This window comes from Ranitomeya imitator, chromosome 8 (genome assembly GCF_032444005.1).
Source record: "Ranitomeya imitator isolate aRanImi1 chromosome 8, aRanImi1.pri, whole genome shotgun sequence".
NCBI classification, from domain to species: Eukaryota; Metazoa; Chordata; class Amphibia; order Anura; family Dendrobatidae; genus Ranitomeya; species Ranitomeya imitator.
The window spans coordinates 17,055,251-17,075,398 of record NC_091289.1 but is presented as its reverse complement, the minus strand read 5'-3'; the positions used below and the strand labels follow the sequence as shown (position 1 = coordinate 17,075,398).

Below are 20,148 nucleotides of genomic sequence, written 5' to 3'. Positions count from 1 at the left end.
CTTTAGAACCTCTCTAAGGATGCTCATACAGACAGAATAACTTTTTTAATGCTGTTTTCTGGTTTTTCACTGTATTGAATAATAAATACAAAGCTAGCTGTTTTTTTAAGCAAAAACCGTGGCAAAACACTACAAAAGACTTTTAGGCACCTTTTTAGGTTTCCCATGTTCTTCCTTATGGTAAAAAGTATCTTTCCAGCAGACCCACCTGAGGAATGGACACATCACTTCTTTTAACCGCTTGGTGTTTTTAGAAACTTGAAGCAATTGAAAGACTTTCAAAAGCCTGAACATATGAACAGCGAGTTATTTGTACTTATAAATGGTTATGTTCCTTATTTTAAAGGATTTTCTGATGGGATTTTCAGGCACTTTTCATTGTGGAATCTGCCTTCTGGGCACATAGTCTATTGCTATGTGCACACAATGCAGATTTGACTGTGGAATTTTCTGTGCAGATTCTGCATTTCTTGGCAGAAAACGCAGGTCAGAATCTGTGCCTTTTTTTTGGTATGTGCACATGTTGCAGATTTTTGTGCAGATTTCGTCCTTTTTTTTACCCCTGCAGATTTCTATATGCAATGGGTGCAGAAACGCAGCAGATCTGCACAAAGAATTAGTAACATACATAGTAACATAGTAAGGCCGAAAAAAGACATTTGTCCATCCAGTTCAGCCTATATTCCATCATAATAAATACCCAGATCTACGTCCTTCTACAGAACCTAATAATCGTATGATACAATATTGTTCTGCTCCAGGAAGACATCCAGGCCTCTCTTGAACCCCTCGACTGAGTTCGCCATCACCACCTCCTCAGGCATGGTCCTTTTTTGAATCTGCTGCGTTTTCCGTGAAGATTTTTCTGCACCATTAGCACAGCATTTATTTTTTTTTGCCATTGATTTACAGCGTTTCTGCGCGGAAAAAAAAAGCTGCAGTTCTGCAGGAAATCTGCAGGGCAGATGATCACGTTTTGCATTCAGCAGACCTCTCTAATGAAACTTGAGAATTTTGTTGATCATGTTAAGAATTATTGTATTTCCCCTTCATACTAATATTTGACTGATGTCTAGTTTGAGCTCTAGTCTGCTTCGATGTCTTTTATAGAGTTTACCTATTGTTTTATGAAATGGGTGTGTGTGGGCTCGGTCCATGTTGTGGCTTCATGTGTGACCATTTATTCCTCCTGTAGCTTATATTGTGCGCGATTAAGTGTGATACTGTACATAACTTACAACTTGATAAATCTTTGAAATTAACCAGTGTTCACGAACCAAACCGGGATCAGTTTTTGGTGATTATTTGCTCAAATAGTGGGAAGTTACATTTTCATAAACAACCTATTGTCCGGATGCCAAATTGATACCAAAGTGGGAGTGATGGAACAAGCGTCTGCATTTTTTTGGGGGGTAAGGGTGCGTGACCTCTGCTGAAGGTGTCACTTATAGAACATCTGCAAAGCTGTACCATTCTGTCAGCTGTTGTGTGCACTTAGTCAAGAAGAAGCAACTGTATAAAGCTTTATTACTGCTCATTGCAGAGAAATTCAGGATGTTGGTTCTTGATGCAGATACCAATGTTGGAGCTGCATAGAGAGAGGATGGGTTACAGGTTTTACTTTTATTAATCTCCTTTCTTTTAATGTTTCGCAATGTTGCAAACGCCTTATACACTGCAGTGCCCAGAAGACATGTGATGGACAAAGTGACCTGTTTTGTTTGCAGTCTTGTGCTATGTCTAGCTAGATCTGCGTCTGCCATGTTTTGCTGTTGCATCATCTGCTGCTTTTCTCTCACGCTCCCCTCCCAGAGCAGGACTGTACTTTCTATCCTGTGTATTGAACTCTCTTGTAATTGATGCCACTCCCCTCCTCCTGGCTTGTTCTGTGTCACTCTACCCCCCACCACCACCACCCAGATTCATAGCAGGAGCAGTCTGATGAGATCACTGGTGCTGGCTCCTCAGAGAGGACCTGCTGGCTGGGTGAAGGGGGAGGGTTTAGAACTTGTCTCACTTTTCTCTGCCCTTTGTTGCTGCAGGAGGACAATGTACTTCAGCACAACATGGTGTTCAGGCCTGTGCATGTGCTTCCCTCCATGCTTTTTTTTTTTTTTTAGTAATGATAAAAATAAAAGATTTTAAACTAAGATAAAAGAGCCTTGCTGGACTGAATACTTCTTATTGTATCCTTATAAAATAAGACTTTTGTTTAAAACCTTCATCTTCAAGGCTCAGAATGACTCAGCATTGTAATACGTAGTTTCCATGCTGTACATGTAGGGGTTGGGTATATTTTTTTTTTCATTTTTAATGCATTATATAAGTGTTAAATGTGTTCACAAGGTATAATTTTTTGCACATTTTTTTTTAAACCTAAAGTGATGTTAAATCCAAATCCGAAGTTTAAACCTTTTTTTAAAAGGCATATTAACACTGCAGTATTATAGACCCTCTTGTAAGTTTTGTAAATTTGTTTTTTTCTAGTTATAATTATTTTCTGAAGTAAGCCATTGCAGTTTCATTGCCATGTTGTGGCCGTATTAAAGTAGCACCGTAGGTATATGTTGACATCTATGGGTTTACCTGTGTTTGCTGTTTTCTTTTCCTGAAAATGAAACTGGGGCAAGTGATGTCAGTGGCAACTTGCAAAGATAAGGAGGGGGTGGTTGTGGTATGATCTTTGTCAGCTCCTATGGGTCTTAGCACAACATGCCAAATGCTTACTTGGATGAAAAAGTGGGATATAAATATATCTCAAAGGATCCTTCCAACTGTCTCTTGCTTGTTCCATTATTTCTCTGCATATCTGCAGCTAAATAAAATGGCGATACCTGATGACTTGTTTGTTTGCAATGAGCCAAATGTTACTTTGAGTCCTCCCATGTTTGTTAGTGAAATCACATTATCTTATTTATTACTATAGCTCTATTTATTCCATGGCACTTTATATCTGAAAAGGGGTATAAATAACACAAATCAAGTGCAATAATTTTAAACAATACAAGTCATCGACTGGTACAGGAGGAGAAAGAACCCTGTCCCCGAGGGCTCAAGTCTACAAGGGATGGGTGATGATACAGTAGGTGAGGGCAGAGCTGCTCATGCAACGGCACGGTGAAACAAGGGTTACTGCAGGGTGTAGGCCTGTCAGAAGAGGTAGGTCTTCAGTAGAGTTGAGCACATTTTTCAAAATTCGGTTCGGATTACGATCGGCGACAAATATTGTATCTGCAATATTCGCCGAACGTCAGTGCGAGTAGAACTGAACGAATATGTTCGGAATCGATCGTCAAACATAAATTCAGCACAAATAGGGTACCAATATGACAGGAATATGGCAAATTCAGATTCGGCGACCGATTCGGAACATATTCGCTCAACTTTAATCTTCAGTTTCCTATAGACGTTTTCCCACAGTAGGCAAGAGGCTGCTTTATTGGGGTAGAAAGTTCCAGAGTAGAGGGGACACTCGGGAGAAATCTTGTATGCAATTGTGGGAGGAAGAGATAAGAGGAGATCTTGTGAGGATCGGAGGTTGCAGGTACCAATATGGCAAGTTCAGATTCGGCAACCAATTCCAAACATATTTGCTCAACTCTAGAGAGGAGAGGCCGGGGAATAGTGGAGGGACAGGTGGATTAGTCGGGCAACAGAGTTTAGGATAGATTGGAAGGGTGCGAGAGTGTTAGACGGCAGGCCACAAGGTTGCAGTAGTAGAGATGGGAGATGAGGGCATACACTAGGGTTTTTTCAGATTATTGATTAAGGGATGTGCGTATCTTGGAAATATTTTTGAACTGGAGTGGCCAGGAAGTGGAAAGGGCTTCCATGGGCCATTGAAAGATTGGGTTGGCTCCTGAATTATACATTTACTTTGTCTATCCGTCACTAGACTCTTAATTTTGAAGCTTTTGCGTTCACTGATGTGCTACTATTGTGCAACTCCCCGGGGCAATCGCCTTCAGAAGCAGCTGCTGCTTCCTTCTTTTAAGGAGAATGCCATTTAATGAGAAATATGACAATCTTTGTTGACTGCTGATCGAGTGAATCACTGCTGATTTTTGTAATTTTTTTTCATTATTGAAAGATTGTTGAGCTTTGCGTAAGAGATATGTAGCAAGAAAAACAAATCCGTAATAGAGTCTAAAGACTGATGGGTTCTCCCTCCTCCATGCACAGGAGCGAGTGCTTGACTTGACCGAGTGTTCCTGTGTTGTCTTTAAGAATGGTGCTCAAAGACTCCTGCGGCAGCGGCTAATCTGCCATGAAAACAAAAGGTTTACCGTTGAAATTCAACAGGCTGGATCCTTGTCTTCCCCAATGAAATGGATCTGGGGCAACTCTGGCAGTTTTATAGTCCTCATGCTATGATTTGGATGTAAACCAAGCCTTAAAAAGGTTGTTCCCTTTCAACAAACTTTTGTCCATAGTCTGTTACGTATATAAAAATAAACTGAGCCCAGGTCCAGCACTGTCTTGTCTCCTTATATGCTCCTCTCTTTGTTTCTCTACAGCAGATGTGATGTCACGTTGACAGCGCTGCAGCCAGTCATTGATTGATCTATCTCATAGCGGACACCTCTGGTGACTGAAACTCCTATGCAGGGAATGTTTTAAAAGGGGGTGGTGGAAAGAAACATTACGTATTGATTAAATCCATATATCCACGTGATCTCTGCAACCAATGTTTGGCTTCAGTGTTCATGTTGGCATATGCTTCAGTGTTCATGTTGGCATGTGCGTCATGTGGCTGCATTGGTCACATCGATGTACATCACCTCACTGCTCCAGACAAATACAGCAGTAGAGCCCGTTTTGTGGAAAAAAAATCTTCTTTGGCGAAAGTCCACTTACACAAGTGTATCGGGTGTTGACGTCTGAACATTTTTATGCTCATGTAAACGTTATGATCAACGACAAATGAGCACTTTGATCAATCCTTGGTCAATTTTAAAATGAAATAATCGGGAATTATTACTTAGGCTAGCTTTTGCCACTTTTTTGTGACATTGTATTTTATCTTTTCAGGGTGGTTGTCTTATGGTTTTTTTTTTTTAATTTGATGATTTTTTGGTTATTAACAAAAAAAATGTATAATGATATGATGCCTTAAAATTTGTACAAGGACTAGACAGACTGGGAAGTGAGGCAAAACTTTTGCCACTGGTTCCTAACTTTTTGATTGCCATCTGTTAACTCCTTTTGTAAAGTTAACCAATCCCATATATGGTCCATACAGGACAAAGGAAGACGAGACATCCCACAAAATATCAATTTAAAACGTCCCCGGAAGAAGCTGGCGGGAATACGCGCGTCGGAGTGAGGGGACGCCAGGAGCACACTCTATTCCACAGGTAATTAGTCCATCCAGGTCTTTCTACATCATTTATGCACGGTTAAGCTGATGACTCTTTAGATACATGGGAGTTAGTTATTTATAGTTCACATGGTCAACCCTTGTTTTGCCATATTCAAGGGGCCTGCATGTTTTTTTTTTTTTTACTGCATCTTTAATGTATCTTGTAGCTATATTTATGCTAGATATGTTTACTCTAATTACCATGTGGTGTTACTATTTGTCTCATGTGAGGGGCTATTTTGCCAACAGTTCTTAATATACCTATTTGATATTGATACACACTGTGGTAGTGCTCATATTATAGGGTAACTTTGTATTTCCACTTGTAGTCATTCACTTTATTCTGTAGTTTACATTTCATTGCATCTGTTTTTTGGCATAGTGCTCGGCATCCCCTAAAATGGAATTTCTGCTTCCTTTTTTTTTCAACCTTGATTAATAAAATTATTGGTTTTATATTGATATTTTGTGGGATCTCTTCCTTTGTCCTGTATGTACCATATACGGGTTTGGTTGTCTTACTGGTTATGAAGTGCCCATCTGATGTAGGACACATGATGATCCTTTTTAAGTTGTCATTGATAAAGAGCATTTGGCTGGAATCAATATTGGGTATACAGCCATCTTTAATATAGGGAAGTGCAGTTATATGAAGATCTATATATTTATAGTTTGGCACTTTGGTTTAATTGACCGGACCACCTTTTCTCCACTGCATGGATTTATATTGTTTCTCTTACTGCAATTTTTTTTTTTTGTTTGTGTCAAATAATTGGTTATGTAACTGATGTTGAAATCATCTCATCCTCCCCTATGGGATGTAACACCACAGAATCCTCATGTCCATGATACACTATTGGAAATAATTGTAGCAGAAATAGATTTATGAAACATTTCCTGGGCTTGCCTGTTGTATTCACACGACCTGTCAGGTCTGTCTCCCATTTCTTCTTCTGTATTGTTACTATAGCAATATGAAGTTGAGGATCTCACTTGATGGAGTTCTTGCGCTCTGTATTCATGTGCTTTCATAACACGCGTTGCATTCATAAGACTTATTGGTTGCATGCTACTTGTATGTCCATGAATGTATTTCTGGAAAAGTGGACGCTTTTGGTTCTTGTATGGGGACAGTGAGGTGAAATGCTGTGGCAGATACTGTCACAGATATTACAAAGTATCAACTTCCTCAATAATTTATTTTATTTCTAGTAGAATCTTGGGGTTTTCCATTTTATTGTAATCAGCATGCAAGGTTAATATATATAGATATTCACTATCTACTGGAAATATAGTTACAGATTACTGCCTGGTTAGATGTCATTATTGAGACCTTTGTTTCAGGTTATACTTGCAGTCAACCGCAGTGCAGAAGTGATGGCTGTTTACCAGGACTGTGTATACGCAGCCTTTCATTTGTGTTTGCATTGAAAACCACCAAGCTCACAGCTGCCTGCTGCCCCCACCAGCATCTCCGTCACACCATTACCTTGCATCAAGCGAGCGAGCTTTTCTTTCAAGAACCGTGTGTGTATATGTGGGTGTGTATATAAAATAATATATAATAATAATATATATACACACGCACGCGCACACACATATACCCACACAACACACACTATACACGTGTGTAGTCTCTTAATAAAACGTTTTACCTGTAGCTCTGGCAAATGTGACTTGTGGAAAATAAGGCCACAGGTGCCACTTTGTGATATTTATGATGGTCTGCGTTGCTAATATCTTAACACCTTTTATAGAAAGACATTGTCATAAAAACATTTTGGAATATTTGCTCAGTGATGGGGTGCAGTCAGACGGCCATATAACACGGATGACTGTCTCATCGTAATGCTCGGACTGGCTGGCAGGTCTTCTGACCGCGTGACAGCTGCATAAAAATACATGCTGTCACGCTTGGGTCAGTAAAGCCGACAGCCAGTCCGAGCATGTCGATATGATTGCCGTCCATGTTATACGGCCTTCTGACTGCATCCAGAGGACCATATAACTTGGATCAGTGCTATGTGTGGTTTTGACAGGTTGCACTCGTACCAGGGCTGTGGAGTCGGAGTTGGAGTCCATTTTGGTGCGGATGGTATAAATTGGATCAACTCAGACTCCAATAATTTGGGTATTGAAGTTGAATGCAGTATGTGCAGTAAATGTTTTTTATTAGAATTTGGAAAAGTTATGAAATGTCCTATAAGGGTATGTGCACACGTTGAGTAAAATTTCTGCACCATTTCTGCATCTCTTGGCAGGAAAAAGGCAGCTGCAAAAATAGTTTGTTTTTGATTGATTTTGAGTGACGTAAGTGATGATAAAACGCACAGAACATTGATATGCTGCATATTATTTTCTGCCCCAAATCTGCAAGTCAAAAATACTCAGTGTGCATGACACTTGTGATTTCTCATTCACTTTGCTGGCATCAGGTTTTGCTTCAGGTTTGGTCACAAAGCCGCTCGGAAAAAAAAGCTACAAAAATGGACAGAATCTGAAACATGTGCACACAGCCTTAATGCATTTTTTTTTTTTTTTTTTACTGATCTAAGGATCTAGGCTTTTAGTTGAGATGAATTTGTGCTGCAGTTTATGTACATGCTCAGTAGCGAGGTAGTCGGGAGTCAGGGAAATTGAGGATCCAGAGGTTTGGCTTTCCAACGCCACAGCCTTAACTCATACCCATGCTATTCTATGGGGGTGTGCACACGTCATTTTTTTTTCCTCGGACCTAGTGGAAAAAATTACAACATGTACGATTTGCCTCTACGAATTGCATAGCACTCATGTATTTTTTTTTTTTTTTTTTTCATTTTTATATTTTTCCTTTCCATGTCTGAGGAAATTGAATTGCTTCTAGGGTAGATCAGCTCTGTAATAGTATACATGAGCACTATACTGCAGCAGCTGGAGTGCTTACAGTTGCCTAATACAGAGCCTTAAACGAGTTGTCTACCTTTGGGGACATTTTTCTTTCTCTTGTAACTGAAATATATTTCTAGCTTAAAATCATTTTTGCGGTCAAGTTTTATTAAAAAAATTTGCACCATTTTGGCTTTTACAGGCTACACATTCAACTTGATGTGGTCTGTGGTCATAAATCAGCAGAGGTGGAAATTGTCTCCAAAGATCAACAACCCCTAGGGGTGTTCCTCCCATCTTTCAAGGTTATGGCAAATGTTAGGATACACCATCAATTTGAGGTTGATGGGAGACCTTAGGCTACGTTCACATTTGCGTTGCGTCGGGCGCCCCTATATTTAACATGGGGGCGCATGGACATGCGTTGTCTTGCGTTTTGTGACGCATGCGTCATTTTTGGCGCAAGCGTCAGGGCGCAGAGGACGCTGCATGTTGCATTTTTTTTGCGTCCAAAATCAATCCAAAAATGGACGCATGCGTCACAAAACAATGCGTTTTTGCATGCGTTGTGCGTTGCGTCACCGACGCAACGCTCAACAACGCAAATGTGAACGTAGCCTTAATTTATCAGCGCTGCTTTAGTACTACTACTTTTAAACTTTTTAGCACTGTAGTCATGTTGGTCATCCGGCTGTACAGCCCACTTCATTCTCATGAATAGAGAGGTTCTGTAGTTCCCCTGCACAGTGGGTGGTTGGGGCGCTAATTTGCTCAGAAAAACTGTGGTGTACCACATTACTAAATCAGTATGTGTGACCCCTTTATAATCGGTGGTGGGTAGTAGAGGTTGATCTCCTCCCATCCCCCCAACAACAAATGGCTTAGTTCTGTCACTTGCCTTTTTGACAGGATATAGTGTGTGCTGAAGGCATAGGAGAATTACATGATGGATTTGATTTGATGCAGAAATCTGAGGGGAAAATGCAGCAGCAAATTTACACAAAATTATACAGATTTCCTTTTTTGGTTGATTCTAAAACAGTAGTATAATAAAAAACAAAAATCTCCTAAGCAATCCATTGTCACTCCAGTGGCGGTACCTGTCTTGTTCTCCTGCATTCCTCCTGTTGTTAATTGTGACCACTGCAGTCTCTGAAATTTGTCTGTCTAAAGTCCATGGCAGATTTGAAGGGGTTGTCTCTACGGGTACTGCATGATGATAGCCAATCACTTGTTGCATATGCAAGCATCACCAGTGATTGGCTGCAGTGGTCACATGAATGATATATGTGATGTCATTACTGTATGTTCAGGGGGGACCACCAAACAGTTGATGGGGGGGAGTAATGTTTCAGACTTTCTATATTTTTCATTCAGTTTTATTTTCTTGGACAGTTTTCTAAAAATCCCAAACACCCCTCTGACCCCTTTGTCCAAAAATCTGCAGGTAGGCTTGAGTTGATCTGTGCATAAATATCTGTCTTTTTAGTAGACTTAATTGTTTTGCAAGTTGAAGGTTTATTTCTTCAAGGCACTGTTTTAGAAATGAGTGGGATTGTGGGGTAATGTCAAACATAGAAAAGGGGGAAGGGAAATTTTGTGGTTTGTCTCCCTTTTTTACTTCTCCCCTAGCAATCTTAGTTGTTTTTTATTTATTTTTATTTATTTGACAGAGCATTTTCTATCATTTTGCATAACGGAGTTGGCTTTTATTTTCAGGATTTGAAAAGTTTTAAGGTACCGTCACATTTAGCGACGCTGCAGCGATCTAGACAACGATGCCGATCGCTGCAGCGTCGCTGTGTGGTCGCTGGAGAGATGTCACACAGACAGCTCTCCAGCGACCAACTATGCGAAGTCCCCGGGTAACCAGGGTAAACATCGGGTTACTAAACGCCGGGCCACGCTTAGTAACCCGATATTTACCCTGGTTACCAGTGTAAATGTAAAAAAAAACCAAAAACACTACATACTTACATTCCGGTGTCTGTCCCGTCCCCCGGCATTCTGCTTCCCTGCACTGACTATGAGCGCCGGCCGTAAAGCAGAGCGGTGATGTCACCGCTGTGCTCTGCTTTACGGCCAGCCGGCACTGACAGTGCAGGGAAGCAGAACGCCGAGGGACGCGACAGACACCGGAATGTAAGTATGTAGTGTTTTGGTTTTTTTTACATTTACACTGGTAACCAGGGTAAATATCGGGTTACTAAGCGCGGCCCTGCGCTTAGTAACCCGATGTTTACCCTGGTTACCAGTGAAGACATCACTGAATCGGCGTCACACACGCCGATTTAGTGATGTCTGCGGGAGATCCAGCGACTAAATAAAGTTATGGCTTTTCTGCTCCGACCAACGACATCACAGCAGGATCCAGATCGCTGCTGCGTGTCAAACTGAACAATATCGCTATCCAGGATGCTGCAACGTCACGGATCGCTAGCGATATCGTTGTTAAATTGTTCAGTGTGAAGGTACCTTTAGTCAACTGTTAATTCTGGGCCTAATGGACCTCCGGATGACCTCCTGTTCAGCCCATGTTATATAACACACGTGAAATCAGACACTGATCCGTATTGCTGGTTTATGCTTGTATATTATTCTTTAACTTTTTAGCTCAGCGTGTGTAATCCTTCATGCGATTTCTGCCGTTATGTTTGTGAGGCTTTGTTCACATGGACAGTTTGAGGTTTTGTTCAGAGCAGACACAGCCAAAAAATACCAAAGTAACGCAGCAGTCATCACTGTTTTTGTATGGTGAAATACCAGAAACCTGACTGCGACCCCATTATAGTCAATAGAGTCTAACACTGCTTGGGTTTGGCACTTCCATTATAAGTTCAGAATTAGAGTGCCGTAGTGAGAAATGTATAGTTGAGCATCAACTCAGATTTTTAAAAAATGGAAAACAAAAAAATCTTGCAGTTTTTGCACCAGACACTGGGGCTATGTTAGACTCTAACATCCTGTAATTTCCAAAATCCACATGTTCTCTAGTAGCAATAGACTAACTCTGACCTTCTATTTTTTTATTGAAGCATCTGAGTGATTGTGAAGGGAGGGGTAGAAGGTGAGCTGTGACATCACCTATTGTGAATGGTGGATCCTGTGTTATCTTCTGTATATAGAGGTGTTATCAGTCATTATACAGGAGGAGGAGGTGAGCTGTGACCTCACCTATTGTGAATGGTGGATCCTGTGTTATCTTCTGTATATAGAGGTGTTATCAGTCATTATACAGGAGGAGGAGGTGAGCTGTGACCTCACCTATTGTGAATGGTGGATCCTGTGATATCTACTGTATAAAGAAGTGTTATCAGTCATTGTACAGGAGGAGGAGGTGAGCTGTAACACCACCTATTGTAAATGGTGGATCATGTTATATACTCTATATAGAGGTGTTATCAGTCATTGTACAAGAGGGGGAGGAGGTGAGCTGTAACACCACCTATTGTAAATGGTGGATCATGTTATATACTCTATATAGAGGTGTTATCAGTCATTGTACAAGAGGGGGAGGAGGTGAGCTGTGACCTCACCTATTTTGAATGGTGGATCCTGTGTTATCTACTGTATATAGAGGTGTTATCAGTCATTGTACAGGAGGAGGTGAGCTGTGACATCAGCTATTGTGAATGGTGGATCATGTTATATACTCTATATAGAGGTGTTATCAGTCATTGTACAAGAGGAGGAGGAGGTGAGCTGACACATCACCTTTTGTGAATGGTGGATCTATCAGCTGCATATAGAGGTGTTACCGGTCATTGTACAGTAATCCTGCCCAGGATAACAAGGAAACCGCTGTTTACGCTTCCTGAAAGGACAGGAACTAGGACTCTAAAATGGCCTCATTGGGCGGTGCGAAAGACACCCAGTTTCTGAGTTACTAATTCCATTTACTTATTTTTTGCTACAGATCATGCTGAGATGAAAAAAAAAATACTTTTCAATTTAAATGGGTAATTTAGTGATAATACATTCACTTAAATGTTTGGCAAGAAATGGCCTATGTGATTCTGTTATTGTGTTGTAGTCCCTATTGCGTAGAATATATCAGTAGTGTCATAAACACAAGGCACATACATGTTTCATATGTTTTCACAAGCTGCAAATTAATCGAAATACAGGAGTCATTGTTCCCTGTTGCAGCTAAATGGGGATCTACAGACAGCAGTGACCAGGCTTATCGTTTTTCAAAGTTTAGCCTTAAATTTCAAAGGTTCAGTCATGTGTGATCCCCGCATCGAAAACCGTAGTCGCTGAGAAACGCTCGAGTTTGTAGACTATTGTGTTTTATTTACAAGTTAATGCAGACTTGAGGTCGTTAGCAGAGCGCACCTTTTTAGGGATTTCGGTTATTATTGTCATATTTCATTTTTTGTACTAGTAGAGTAAAAGGACCCCATACACATTGGAGAAGTCAGATGAACCTACCGGTATTAGTTGGGAATAGTTAACCATTTGATGTATATGGGGGTCTCTGGCCTCTCCCCTGACAGGTGATGATGAGGGAGATAAGTCACCTTATCCTTTTGCTCTTTATGGAGATAAGCAGCTGCCATATTTATCTGGCAGCTGCTTGTCATCTTAAAGCACAAAAGGTTCCTCTCCCCAAAGCTCTGCTGACATTAAGGTGTAGGGGCAACTGTAGGCAAAGTGGTTCATGGCAAACTGAGTGTGCTCCAGCATCAGTGCATATCTAATGTTTTATGATTATCATTACTTTATGATTAAGGTTTGTCAAGGGCTTAGACTGGTGAAAAAAAATGAGTACTGTTCCCTTTCACCAACATCAGCTTGCAGAGTTTAACACCGGGAATAGCCAGAAATGCCAATCAATAAATCACTGGCCCCAGCGGTGAACCAGCTTTGCCAATAAGTGGCAGCAGGGACTGTGGGCTGCAGGGGATCACCGAGGGACGAGAGTTCAACACTGACATTTTTTTTTTTGCTAGACTGACCTCTTTTAAGGCAGATCAGAACTTGATAGACAAATCTGTCAGATTGGGCAGGATTACTGTGCACTAGATGGATATTTTGCATCCAGTCTCACAGGCCGCACAGCACACTGTGTGCCATTTGCTTCATCCTGTCTGCAGCAGTCATGCTGCCTTGTCTCCGCTAATGCTTCCCAGACCTGTCTTGAAGCTGATGAGTCATCCTCACGCTCCAAGTCTCTGTGTGCGCAGCCATCTTGTAATTTCCTTCCGTGTATTCCTGCTGAAATCGTCAGCCGGGACTCAAGAAGAAAAGGAAATGGTGCCAAGGTTCATCTGTATAAGATTCGTATTTACAGACTTGTTTTGGTGCTCTGCATCATGTGCCAGCTGCAAAAAGTAGCAGTAAATGTAGATTTTATTGTGCCACTCTGCGCTTCCGACCGGTGATGGGTAATCGAGTTTCGTTTATTTGGGTTGCTACGTTCCTGAGCGATCGTATGGACATAAGGTGGTATGAAAGATCAAATAAAAAGATAGATGTGTTGCGTGCATTTCTAACGCAGGACGTGCACATTGCTGTCTGCGGGTTTTATTGCACAGATCCGGTTATCACAATTCTAAGTAGTTTGTAATAAACGAACACAAAGTGCTTCTTGTTACTATACATCACCTCCTGGCAACTAATCTAAAACGCGTTGCAAGATGTGGCCAGGGGAGTGAGCGGAATGATTTAGAAGTTTCCACAGGAACCATAGGCTGCTTAAAAGAGGACATCGTACTGCTATTCACATGAGGACTGTCAACATGACTGTTACCTTGGAAACAAAGCCTGTTTTCTCCTAACAGCTCTTCCCACTGTTGCTGATCGGCATGCAATCCTTCTGTACTATGTTCCTTTTGGCTTTGTCCTTTACTGTAACATACTGAAACTTTATATATCATGTTGACTTTGGCTCAGAACATGTGAATGTGGAAACCTTGATTTTTATTTAATTTTAAGCTAGCCGTCGGGGCTTGCTGGGAGTTGTAGTTTCCCAGCAGCCTCCTTCTCTATTGGATTCAATCACCTCTTCAGTTGGGTGATAACACTAGTTCAGAGGTTGTACTGCCCTGTAATGTAATGCTGGACGGTTATTGGTGCAAACTTTATTGTTTACATATGTTTTGCAGTTTGATTTATTTTGCAGCCAAAGTCTTTTTTTTTTTTTTTTCTTCTTTTTTTTTTTTGTATGAAGCCTGGCTCAGAAAAAAGTTGGAATTATCTGTGAGGGCATGTGCACACGCTGCGGATTTTGCTGCGTCCGCAGCAGTTTCCCATGACTTTGCAGTACAATGTAAACCTATGGGAAACGCAATCCGCAGTCCACATGCTGCGGGGAAAAAAACGCACGGAAACGCAGCGGTTTACATTCCGCAGCATGTCACTTCCTTGTGCGGAATCCGTAGCGGTTTTACACCTGCTCCATATAGAAAACCGAAGGTGTAAAACCGCAGAGGAATCAATACAAAAAACGTGGTAAATCCGCGATAAATCCGCAGGAAAAACACAGAGGACCATTCTACGTGTGTACATGGCTTTACAGTCGTGTAAAGCCTCCATATACTTGATTCATGTGCACAAGCTTGACTTCTCGATCTGTAATATCATAGTTTACAGACTAAATTATAAAAATGAACTCATTTCTCTATTATTTTTTGAAGAAAAGTGGCCAGGTGACTTTGTTTAGACCCCACTGCTCTCAGAAGTTTAAGGATTACTGGGAGATGTAGCTTCACTTATTGTGAGCCACTGATTTGCACATGCAGACATTGTGTTACTAGATTATTTGTAGTATGTCATAATATGAAGGGGTCATCTCTTGGGGACAGGTTCACTTTAGTGTAATAAGTAACACTCTGCAGGTAGCCTATAAATTGCTACATGGCTTGGTAATGAAATCCAGTATTGTCTGTTTCACGCTACTGGGCACATCGCTGCGCATTCGTGTCCATAGCTACCTTGGCTCATCGATGTGAGTGCTTTACTTTGTTATTGCAACAGGTACTATGTGATAGGTGACACTTGGCTAGTTTGACATGGTCGCTTCTGTTTTTAGTTAAATGGAGGCCTTGTGCGAGACTCTGCCTGCAACAGCCTCAAAAACCAGGTGTAGCTCGCTCAAGTCGACTCTACCCATCTGTGATCTCTACCCACCTTCCTTCCTGCTTTGCATTTTATTCCAGCCCCGACTTGCCTTTGTTACACTTTCTGTACTCTCGAAAAACGTCCGCAGTTAGAACTTGGCTGTCACTTCCCTGATATTTTAAACCTGTTTTTTCTTTTTTTGGGTTCAAAGCGTAAGGCTAGGGTCACATTGCGTTAGTGCAATCCGTTTAGCGCTAGCGGATTGCGCTAACGCAATGTTTTCTATGGGGCTGCGGTCGGGGTCGCGGTAACGTCCCCGCTCTCGCAGATCCCCGATCTGCGAGAGCAGGGAACGGACCGCGGGCGCGCCTCGGACGCTGCAAGCAGCGTCCGCGGCGCGCCAGGAATCACCGGCGCGTCGCTAGCGCGTGCCGAACATGTGAAGCGCGTTCCCATTGCCTTCAATGGGCGCGTTAACGGACGCGTTGCACGGCGTTAATTTCGCCGTGCAACGCTGTCCGTTAAACGCGGTCCCATAACGCAATGGGAACCCAGCCTTAGGCCATGTTCACACCATCCTTTTTTTCATGCGGAATCGCCGCGATTTTCCCGCTGCGGGTCCGCAGCTGTTTTCCATGCAGGGTACATTACAATGTACCCTATGGAAAACAGGAACTGCTGTGCCCACATTGCGGAAAATCGCGAAAAAGCCGCGCTGAATAGCCGCGGTAAAAAAGAAGTACCATGTCACTTCTTTTTGCAAAACTGCAGCGGTTCTGCACCCATTGACCTCCATTGTGAGGTCAAACCCGCAGTAAAACCCGCAGATGAAAAATATATCTGCGGGTTTTACTGCGGTTTGTGGTGCAGAACCGCTGCAGTGTGGCTGCCCCCCGTGCTCCGACGCGCCCCTCCCCCCCCCCCCCGTGCCCTCATCTCCCCCCCCCTTATACATACCCGGCCTCCCGGTGTCCGTCCGGCCGTCTTCTCGCCGGGCCCTGCCATCTTGCAAAATGGCGGGTGCATGCGCAGTGCGCCCGCCGAATCTGCCGGCCGGCAGATTCGTTCCAAAGTGCATTTTGATCACTGAGATAGGTTATATCTCAGTGATCAAAATAAAAAAAATAGTAAATGACCCCCCCCCCCTTTGTCACCCCCATAGGTAGGGACAATAAAAAAATTAAGATTTTTTTTTTTTCCCCACTAAGGTTAGAATAGGGTTAGGGGTAGGGGTAGGGGTAGGGTTAGGGTATTTTCAGCCATTTTAACCCTAAAAAACTTCCTAGAAAACACACAGACTCTGCATAGAAAACTGCATAGAAAACTGCATAAAAAATGCATCAAAAAAACGCATCAAAAAACGCACCAAAAAAGCACCAAAAAAAGGACCTGCGTTTTCTGCCAAGAGCTGCGGTTTTTAGTCCTGAAAAAAAAGGAGGGAAATCAGGAACGTGTGAACATAGCCTAATAACTAGTGATGAGCGAGTATACTCGTTGCTCGGGTGACCTCCGAGTATTTGTTAGTGTTCGGAGATTTAGTTTTCATCGCCTCAGCTGAATGGTTTGCAGCTGATAAACAGCTTGAATACATGTGGGGACTCCCTAGCAACCAGGCAACCCCCACATATACTTACTATAAATCATTCAGCTGAGGTGATGAAAACTAAATCTCCGAACACTAACTAACAAATACTCGGAGGTCACTCGAGTGTGCTAAGGAAAACCCGAGCAACGAGTACACTCGCTCATCACTAATAATAATCCTTGAGGTTCATAGTTTGGGGAAAACTAGGAGACAACAGCTCACTGGTTAACCAATATATATTCGCTATTTTGGAGTTCAAAATAACTATAACGGTGTCCCTGATTGGCAAACCACTATCTCTCCCAACTCTCAAACTCTCCATTAGGCTACGTTCACATTTACGCCGCTCCCGGCTGCGTCGGGCGCAGCCGCGGTGACGCACGCGCCATACGCACCTATATTTAACATGGGGGCGCATGGACATGCGTTGCATTTGCGTTTTGCGACGCATGCGTCGCTGCAGCGCATGCGTCAGGGCGCAGGGAACGCTGCATGATGCAGTTTTTCCTGTGCCCAAAACCATGCAAAAAGCGACGCATGCGTCGCAAAACGCAGCGTTTGTGCATGCGTTCATATTTGCGTTGTGCGTTGCGTCGCCGACGCAGCGCCGCACAACGCAAATGTGAACGTAGCCTTAGATAGCGGTTGCCCGGGCAGTTGCTCGGCCATCCGACAGCTCTTTCCCAAGTACCCCATTCACAGGACTGGGACACTCAGTTATCTCAGAGAACCTCTGCCCAACTCCAAGCTATAGCGCTTATCGAATAAGCTGTAGAGGGAACCCAGCTTCCTGGATCGCTTCGGCTGATCAACTGTTTGGCTCCGCGGCTGTGTGACAGTCACGACACATGCATCTGCGGAGCCGAACAGCTAATCCGCCGGAGTGATCCAGGAAGTCGGGTTCCCTCTCCAGCTTATTTGGTAAGCTCTATAGCTTCCCAACACTCTTTTGTCGGCAACTTTTCTCCCATAGAACAAAAGGATCGGCCTTTGGAAATCTGACTTGCCTTATCCTTCTCTCTCCAACGTATGTGGGAGGAGAGTCAGCGCCTCAAACTTTTACACGCTTGGCCAAACATAAATGGTTTTCTTGTTTGGGAAAAAGGAGTAAACTTGGTGGCAGGTTATCACCTGGAGAAAACAAAAGTATCGGCGTTTTAATTAAACAGGCCCAATCCTTCTCTTCCCTAACATAATCTGTCGTGAGGCCCTCATATTGGTTGAATGGTCGCTCGACCCTGCCAAAATTGGCATGTTTGGTTTACTTTAATGTGTGTACTGCTCAGCACAGTACTTGGGCATGAGGATATTCCTGTAACTTATTTTTTTTTTAGGTTAACGGATAACTTCATTGCTGTGGCATGGCTGCTGATAATAACCAAGTACAGTGATGTGATTCTTGTGTCAGACCCATAGACAATGGATGGAGCAGAGATGGGCATGCTCGATTTCCTCTTCATTCTGATAGGGATTTTCAAAGCTCTGTTCTTGAGACCACTGGGTAGCCATATCCAATTAATAGGGGATGTCTTACTATCTGGGTAAGACCCCTGTTATTTCAAGAGGAATGTCCATTTCATGCATCCTATTTAATACTAAGTCATATTTTGTGTGGGTGTCTGTATCAGGCAGGATTCGGCTGCTTGTATGGAGATCTCCTGCTAGTTACTGCCAAGATATAACCTGATATGTGCTGCTGCATAGCAGCTTTCTGATTTGTAAGTTTTTTTTTGTCATTAATAATGATCCACTACATTTTTGGATGGATTATGCCTGGATGTGGTACTGCTTTGAGCCCACTGGTGTCTTAATATATATTGCTGCAGCTTATTCCCTGTGGTGGTAGATTTTGTTGTATTTAATGGGCAAGTTAAAGGAAATCAGTCTCTAGTAGTGATGAGCGTTGGGATAAGGTGTTATCTGAGCATGCTCGTGTGCTAACACAGTCTATTCAGCATGCTAAAAAAATGTGTTTGAGTCCCTGTGGCTGCATTTCTCTTGGCTGTTCAACAGTCGCGACACATGCACTGGATTCAAGCATATTATTCGAGCAAGCCGAAGACACTCGGTTAGCCACATGAGCATGCTCTGATAACACCTTTTTCAGGCATGTTCGCTCATCACAAGTCTCTAGGTTTTGGCTACTCCATCCAATGTAGGCGCAGATACCCTGATTCCAGCAATATATCACTTACTGGCCTGCTTTGGTGCAGTTGTGGTAAAAAAATCAGTTTTTTCTTCTGCAAATTCAGCAGTCTTCTGAATGTAGAGCTCTGTATATACGCACAGACACACACACCACTGATTGGCAGCTTTTTGTGTGCACTGTACATAGGCAGAAAGCTGCCAATTGGGGGTGGGGCCATACAGAGCTCAAGGTTATGGAGGACTACATGGCAGCAGGTTTAATAGTCTTCTAATCTCCTGCTGATAAAACTGTCTCTCCATCATGCTATATCAGACTAGGTGGCAGATTCCCATTAACAGCATGTGCAGACATTCAATAGTGTTGTCACAGAAAGGTGCTGCAGTTTCATCTACTATATAATTGTCTAAGGGTCACTTCCGTCTTTCTGTCTGTCACGGATATTCATTGGGCACGGCCTCTGTCTGTCATGGAAATCCAAGTCGCTGATTGATCGTGGCAAAACATCCACGACCAGTCAGCGACGGGCACAGTCCGGCGGCAAAATGGCCGCTCCCTACTCCCCGCAGTCAGTGCCCGCTCCGTACTCCCCTCCAGTCAGCGCCCGCTCTGTACTCCCCTCCAGTCAGCGCTCACACAGGGTTAATGGCAGCGCTAATGGACCGCATTATGCCGCGGTGTAACGCACTCCATTAACGCTGCTATTAACCCTGTGTGACCAACTTTTTACTATTGATGCTGCCTATGCAGCATCAATAGTAAAAAGATCTAATGTTAAAAATAATTAAAAAAATAAAAAATCGTTATATTCCCACTGTCCGTCAGCCCCTCGGATCCAGAACAGGCCTTTCCCGCTCCTCGTGACTCTCCGGTGACCACTACTGTGCAATGTGCTACGTGGGCTGTGCAATGTGCTACGTGGGCTGTGCAATGTGCTACGTGGGCTGTGCAATGTGCTACGTGGGCTGTGCAATGTGCTACGTGGGCTGTGCAATGTGCTACGTGGGCTGTGCAATGTGCTACGTGGGCTGTGCAATGTGCTACGTGGGCTGTGCAATGTGCTACGTGGGCTGTGCAATGTGCTACGTGGGCTGTGCAATGTGCTACGTGGGCTGTGCAATGTGC

The 20,148-nt window shown here is 42.9% G+C and overlaps 1 protein-coding gene across 7 annotated transcripts in view; it reads left to right on the top strand.

Moving 5' to 3' along the window:
• The window catches only part of SETD5 (SET domain containing 5), a 112,448-nt gene that overhangs the window by 11,900 nt on the left and 80,400 nt on the right, over window positions 1-20,148 (top strand). For 3 of the 7 annotated variants that reach the window (XM_069736450.1, XM_069736445.1, XM_069736447.1), the window contains exon 2: window positions 5,243-5,357. The exons of 3 other annotated variants lie outside the window; for them this stretch is intronic. The gene's annotated coding sequence lies outside the window, so the exon portion shown is untranslated. Of the gene's footprint in view, window positions 1-4,517; window positions 4,588-5,242; window positions 5,358-20,148 lie in introns of those variants that run through there. One more of the 7 variants, XM_069736448.1, reaches the window with a different exon arrangement.